The sequence below is a fragment of the Phalacrocorax aristotelis genome, chromosome 3 (genome assembly GCF_949628215.1).
Source record: "Phalacrocorax aristotelis chromosome 3, bGulAri2.1, whole genome shotgun sequence".
In the NCBI taxonomy this organism is placed as follows: domain Eukaryota; kingdom Metazoa; phylum Chordata; class Aves; order Suliformes; family Phalacrocoracidae; genus Phalacrocorax; species Phalacrocorax aristotelis.
Window position 1 is genome coordinate 106,965,667 of NC_134278.1, and position 8,069 is coordinate 106,973,735.

Sequence of the window (8,069 nt, forward strand, 5' to 3'; positions counted from 1 at the left end):
TGCCAGGGAATGACTCACATCAGTTTACAGTGTCAATTTTGATAGCTGCTAGATGTAAGATATTACGTTTGATATTGAAATTTGTGTCTGCATTTGCACTTGCTCTGTGTACCTGCTGTAAAAATCTCAAGGTCAGGTACATTCTCTTCTATGAAACCCAGATCCTCGTCTCTGCTGACAGTGCTTTCCTAACTTTTGCAGTCAGCAGGTTCGTCAGTACCTTCATCCCCTAAAAAAAAAAAAATGACAATACCTACATAACAGCACCAGAACAGCAGTCCTAAATTTGTAAAAACATTTCTACAGCACTATAGCCGACTTGTGGCCGCTAAGGGTCAGCAGAGCTTGCATTTTCCTGCCCTTTTGTGGTTTCTGGTCAACAGTGTGAAGTTGCTACAGGCAGCATACCCTCTAGATGGCTGCATAACACAAGCAGTATGCACACAGGAGCGATACTGCAGTTTCAAAAAGGGAAGAGGTATAACAAGTTACAGCTTTTACACCAGGTTACACTGAAAAGGACATCTTTGTCATTAGTTGTGTGGTGACATCCAGCAGCATGTGTATGCTCTGTGACCAGGTGAGCAGCTGCCCTTCCACAAAGGTCACTGCCAAGCCCATGGAGCAGGAATACTGACAAACTCCAACAACAGTCCCAGCTGGAAGACCTCACTGCCTGGACTTCTACATTAGATGATATTTTTTCTCCCACCCTCATTCAAATTATTTTATATAGTAAAACATGACAAGAGTCTCAGTGAATGACTTTGCAAGACTAGCTGTAAACTAAGCTGCTGAACATAGCTGGCACGAATACCTACACATCAACACAGCCCTCACTGTTTTTGATGGCACGAATGAAAAGAGAGTTCTGCTGCTGCTATAGTCACTGACAGGCAGTGGAGGAACCTGAGAGCAGAGACTCTAGAAAAGCGGCAGCAGAGAGCCCCACTTCTCATTTGATCAGCAAGGAGGTAGAGTTTTTCAAACATCTCTTGCCCTGTGTCCCAGCAGCTGCACAGGCCTGGCAGCCTCTTCAAGGCATCTGGCCTTTGGGAAGAAAGTGGTGTGGTGCTGTGTACACACGCAGCAGGTTTCTCCGAGGCCAAAAAAAGCAATCCACCTTGGGCAGAATGATGATTTTTGAAGGTAGAGGTGTTTCTCTGGGACAAATTCAGAGCATCACTTCTGCTTGAAGGTTTGCACCACTCTTACCATGAGAATGGCTACAGAGTGCAGAAGCAACAACCTGCCAAGGAGGTCCCTGTCCATCCTCACTACTGGGAGCCAGCAGGAAGGCATTCAGTCCCCAACATGGCCTCAATGAACAGTGGAGCGTGCAGTGCCAGCCTCTTGCAGGTCGGTTCAAGCATCACTAGAAGAGTGTCTGTCTCTAGCAGATGTTCATGTCCCCTTTTTTTATTTCTATCTCTTCTGAAGCTGGTATAGCACCTGAGTTGGAAGTGTTGGCTTTTGACTGTTTGGTGAGACTCTCCCTTTCTTATATGGTCAGCTATAGATGTGTTCATCAGAAACTTAAGTAAATTATTCCAGAATCAAGGAGGACAGAGGTAGCAGGAGGCCTTTTAAAAGGGCCCTTACTATTCCTTTTCTGTGCAAGTTCTTCTGAGGTGAGCTCACTAGAGAACTCTTCATTCTTAGGGCCTCACCGTGGCCACAGGGGTGAGGCAGGATGGGAGTGTAAAAGGCAATGAGGAGGGCAACTGAGGCATTTTGCAGCTGAGAAAGTAAACCAAAGCTTGCGTTTTTGAGGAAATGCTTTTTTCAACTTGTCATTTGCTTCACATGTGGTTAAGAAGTCAAAATGAATATTTATGAATCCAGCAATAGAGTCCTCAGGCAGGCTAAAGCATAGGGCTTCTCACTGCTTTTCTGAATACAGTCCTCCTGAGAATTACAAGCAGTGCTCTAGAGCTTTCCCTCACAGGTTGGTAGCTCACAGCATTGAACCAAGCCTCTTGTTTTCATTCACCCTCTGGAAATCACACAGTAATGCCCCCTGCGTGCAACATCTGAATGACGGGACACAATCAGCACCCACTGAGAGTCTGTGGATTAGAAATTCAGCAGCAGATGGGAGGGTGAATCATGTATATTTAGAAGATATCACAAGTATGACAAGGAATCTCCACGTAGCAAGTATTAAAATGGGAGAGTCAGAAATATAAAAGGTGTATTTACGAAGAGAGCCAAGTGAGTCTTCCAGTAGCCAAGTTAAATATGACACAACTGAGGTTAACATGAACCCTCCCTCCAGAGATCTCAGGCACGGAGTTATGACCTCTAGGGAGACAACATGCAAGCTTGCCCTTTTAGTCTTGTTTGGCTTGGCTTAATGAAAAGCGAACATTACACTAAGTTGGTCAGCACTGCAGATAGCACCGTCTTTACAGGTTCCTCTCTCCTCTGACCCGCAACCCTGAAACTGGCTCTTTGTGAAGTGCCAAGCAGTTTTTTCCCCATCACCTTTAGCCCTATCTATGTAGGCATTGTTTATAAAGAAATCCTTGCAATCGCAAAGTCAGTATTTCTGTGCTTGCAGATATAATAATTTTCCTGTCTTCCTTTTAATGAATCCCTTGCATCTTTGAGAACTTGTTTCATACTCTGAGGCTGGAAAATTACCATCATGCTTCTGACTGGGGATTCATAAAATTACTTTTGGAAAAAATACAGTAAATTAATACAGTATTGTAACTAAGCAGCTTACTGCTGGACTCATGCTGAACATCTCAGAGGCCTCCTCGTCAATATACTACCTGCTTTGCTTAACTAACACCCTTAAAACCACAGCTCCTGGATTTCTTTACTGATTACCCATTCTTCCCTCCAATGAAATCAGTATTATAAGCAAAGTCATACAGCCTTGTTCTCACCATGGATATAGAGTAGCTGGGGTGAGGTTCAGCTGTGGTACCTTGATCATGTCCCAGTCTCAGTTAGTCATGCTTGAGTCTTAGTTTCTAAGAGTCAGCTACTAAACAGAAAGGCTTGTTTCTTTTTCCTACAATACTCATTAGAAGTTCCCTAACTTTAAGTGTGAAATGATGGGAGTTAAGGCTACATACCTTAGCCATCATACTGAAACCTCCCATGATTCCTAGCAAGGAAGTGGATAATCTGCTACTGCAGTATTTAAACACCTCGGTATTTCATTATCTCAGTCATCCTTGGGCAGAATGGATGGTCCAGTCCAAACATGGAAGAAGGGATTCTTCAAAAAAATCCATACTTGAGATATTACTTTTCTTACCATGTTTAAGTAACAGTGGAATGAAATCCAGAAAAAAAGGCCAGATCACAGCCAGGTTACTCAATTATAATTTAAATTATTACAAACAATGGCAAGGCTCCCACTGACCTCCAACAGGGGAAGTAGCTGACAAAATGTAAGTGATCCAAAAGGTTGTTTAAATTTAGTTATAGTGAGGTTGTAAATCAGACGCAAATCTCATTTTATTACACCACATTATACACATCTTTTTCAGTGGCATAAGAAATTACTCCTATCTGTGCATATCTATATTTAATCCATAGCTATATTCCTGAAAACACTGCCTTTTCAATTAGATCAGTGAATGGAATAAACGTAGCAAAAAATGCATCTCAGATTACTGTATGATAATTGACAAAAAATAATCAGACAGAATGGCCTCTCTCACTGAGAAAATTTTCTAAACTCTCTGTCTCTTCACATCACTTCACTATATGAACAGCCAGTAAAGGATCATTTCAGCTACCACAACCACCTCTGTTTTACTGGTTTATCCCTTACTTCCTATTTTTTGCTGTATCCTTGGGAAAGAGTGGGAATACATTCCAGGTTGATTACTTCTATTTGACAGAATACTTTTCTTTTGTCTTTTAATGGTCTCTGATACTAAGAGGACTCTCTGGAGCTGGCTCTTCACAACACCACAAATGGAGCCAGTGCCACCCTATCGAGTAGCCAGCTGTTGAGACAGAACCAGCAGAGGACTCAGAAACTTCCTCCTCATAGCAATCAGGCAAAGATATAGACCTCAGTCTTTTATGTCAACTGCCTGGTAGAAATGTTATTTCTTACAAACATTTCTAAGTGGATTGGATACATCTTGATATCTTTTATGAACAGATTTGGCTACATTTAATTTCATGAGCAATGCCAGTATTTCCCTTATTGTTCAGGCTGCCCTTTCTTCAGGGACTGTGTTTTTGTTCCATGAGTGTGTGGGGCCTACTCAATGATGCCTTAATTGCCAAATGTTCCTTCTAAGCTCTACCGCGATGTAGATATTAAAAAATCACTGAATACTCAAGTCAATGCAATTATATTTGTGGCCACAGTCACGCATGCTCCTTGGCTACCTGGTACATTTGTGGCCTTATGGCTGCAGGGTCCCATTCCCTTTACACATATGCGCACTTAGATCAGTCTGCACCTGCCTCTACATTGTGTTGTAAATAAAAAGCTTATAGCTGGTTTCCTACCTCATACATGGATGACATCTTAAGAATAAAGATAACATTATATTACTGGTCAGGAGGAGCCTTCCTCTAAGGATGTTTCAGGAAAGAAATGCTTTTGTATGTTTTATCTGAGAAGCTTTCTTGCTTTGTGCATTGGCTTCTCCCTTATTTGTCTCCATTTTACGTTTCACCTTTCCATGAAGAGAGGGTAGTACTCCAGGATGTGCTTCCAAGTCATAAAAATCTGACTTTAGGATGCAGACATCTTCTATTTTGCTTCTGTGTTTATGTAACAGGCCATAAATATATATAAATGACAAGAAGTGCTCTGTCATACTTGAAGCATTTTTTTAGATTGTTCTTGAGATTATGCCTTTCAATAGGAAAAAGAATTCAGAAGCTCTCTTGGTGTCTGTGCAAAATGCCAGCAACATCTCACCCTTTGCAGATAATCTCTTCATATAACAGTGCTAAAATATTAACAAAAATTGCATTTAACTCATAAATATTTACAACTATCTGAAATGCCAAAATTTTGCTCTGCCACTAGCACAAATCAACTAACACTGTGTGCAATAAAAAAGTGGATCATTGCCAATTGTGGTTTATAACTGCAATGATTTGCAAATACATCAAATTGCTGCCTCAGGACAAGGTGCTGCTTTCAGTCCACAACATCTTCATTGACTACTGTAAAGTTGGAACAGATTTCAAACCTCACATCTACCAGGAACTGCCATAATCTTCCTGCCTCTTTTAGTCTGAGTTGACAGTTTTTTACTGGAAAATGGGAAGAGGATTCACCTTTTTAAAACAGTACCTTGACATGGAAAATGAACAGAGTAAGGACCAGCCCATCCAAACAATGCAAGCCCTGCAAGAGATATCATCCTCTAGTCTGCCTGGAGGAGACAATTGAGAGCCATCATCTCTGGACAGTGGGTTACACGGGTGAGTCAATGGAGATTTAGTGCAAAATACAAAGACAATTGTATGGAAGGCTAAAAACCAGAAAAATCCTTTCCCTTATGAGTGTCCCAGATACTAGGTACGGCACCACACTTGCACTTTTTTCTCTTTTTGGCCCCAGGTATCCTGCATCATTTTTTTGTCAGGTGATAGCCCTTCCATGGAAAAGTGAAGAGCTCTCTTTCCCTACCACATTGTTTTTCACAAGCTCAGTTCTGTTATGGAGACAGGTGGAACCTCTAAGGCTGAAGAGAATACAAGATCTGTCACTCTCACATCCTGAGGTTTGCTCTGAGCTTTAGGTTGTGCCAAAGGGGCCTAACCATTGTATTTTAAGTAGAAAGTGGTGATGGCTGCCTTGATGGTGCGGAGAGCAGGACCTGCTCTGGCTGCTGGGGCAAACATACTCCAAGCATCCCTTGGGGAGCACAGAGGGACTGTCACTGAACTCAGAGATACCCTACAAGTTTTCACAGCGCTCCCTGGGACACAAGAAATAAAGCAGAACTCCAGGTGCCTGAAGATATTTTGAGTCAAACAGGGAAATATTAGAGCATTTCAGCACCACTGGCATTAAGTGGTTTTAAGTGGCAGTGTTCTGTTAAGTACCTCCAGTTTCTCCAATTCCTGGTTTAGATGCCAGTACTTCCTTGGAATTAGCCCATTATTCACCTAGCTGTTCACAGGCTTTTCTCCAGAAGGGAGTTTCTAGAGGAAGGGTCAAACAATAGACCTGGCTCAGCTAGCCTCATCATTCAGAGTTGCAGCCCATACACAGAGAACAAGGCTAAAAAAGAAAGGTCTTTCATTCCACTCATAGTTGAAATTGCTTTTTGTTTTAAAGTGTGGTCTTTGAGAAAAGTCTGCCTTCTGATGCCATTTTTGCTACTCACATGATCTGCTTTGTTCTGCTGCAGACTTGCTGCCATATGATCTATGGCTACTTTGCAACACAAAAGAAAGAGGCTTTTGCTGCAGGACTGTTGCTGACCTACACTCAGAGGCAACTGCGTGCTCAGTACCACTCTCCACTGAGTTGTCAGTTTGTTTTCAGCTGAAACACTCTGTGGACATTTTGAGTAAAATATTCTGAACAGTATCTCTCCACCATTTCTCTTGCAACATTCTCACCACAAGGAAACAGTGGGGAGCATTTTTGGTTTCCACTTTCTATAGCTTTTTCTAAGGAAATGCTATTGTGTATTGCTCTAAAAACACAGTTGTAGGTCCTGCGGTATGACTTAAGCATTTAATCTGTCCTGATTACTTTATAACAGAGTGCAGAACACCATTCTTATGAGCTGTATGCATTAAATCTCACACTTAAAATGCACTTATTATCAAAGTGTTTTCCAAGCATTAATTTTCCAACATCTTGTAAAATTACTCAGCAAAACAAAGTGATGTTATCACCATTTTACAGATAAAGAAACTGAGGTGAAGAGATCAAGTGATTTAACCAAAGCCTTGGAAAGAATCATAGTCAGAGCCAACTGGGACTGGGAGCTTCAGGTTTTGTCTTGTGCTCAGAACAATACTTCATGCTTCCCCTCTAAAGACTAACTATTGCCAATAACAGTCTGACTTTATCATCCTTCAGGGCGTGCTGCAAGGCACATTTGCTTTCCTGAACTGAAAGAAGCTGGAGAATGGCTCTGGTAAGAAAGCCAACAAGCCTTCAGCTACTGGGTTATTAATGCCTGGGTGATGCCTGCCCCTGGAGTAGTCTGTTTGGATAATTGCGTTTTAAGAATGTGCTGGGAAGTACTTTGAGAAAAGCATTCCTTTTTAACTAATGAATGTTTACAGGGAACGAATATGTTAAAATAATGCATCCATATTCTTCACATCAATAGTTGCTCTCATTTATGTCCATTTTCTGAAATTGGGGGAATCAACAGAAAAGAGGAAGATGAAACAACTGTAAGTATGATATATACCTTCTTGAAGGACATAAATGAAGAAATTGCTACGTTGTTATGCCTTGAAAGCAAGTAATTTTTTTTTTATTTTATTTTCTGAAGAGGGGAGAAAATAGGTAGAAAAGTATGATATTATAGTAAAAACTGCTTTGGGAGGGTACTTATGTTCCCCTTCTGAGATGCCTGCTATCTGTGATTCCTCAAAACATTATTGTAAAGATGAAAAACATTCACTACAGCCTCAGAAGAATTTAAAATTTTGCACAATGTTTCAAGAGAATAAATGTGACCTATTAGCAAAGAATACTTTTCAACAGTAATTTTCAACAAATTGGTTTGTTTTCCACTACTGTATAACATCAGCGTCTTTTCTTTTTCATTTGAACTAGTCAATTTCTGAGGCTCTGAGAGAAAAAAACCCCAAATTAAAAAACAAGAAAGAAGAATATAATTGTTAAAAGCAACTTAAGTGCACACAGCACAAGTTTTGATCATTTTCTACTCTGTTACCATTTTTATTCTTGGTATTGCTCTTTCTGTGGAAGAAACCAGCAAAACCTTGTTTACTACTAATACCTTTTTCTAGTATCCTCTGTGAATCCCAGATGTTTAGTCACAAACTGTGCAGAGGCAAATGTTGTCCATTTCCAAATGACCTTTTCTGATTCCCATTCAAAAATCTGCAGCCACTTAAACCTTGCCTGTTTG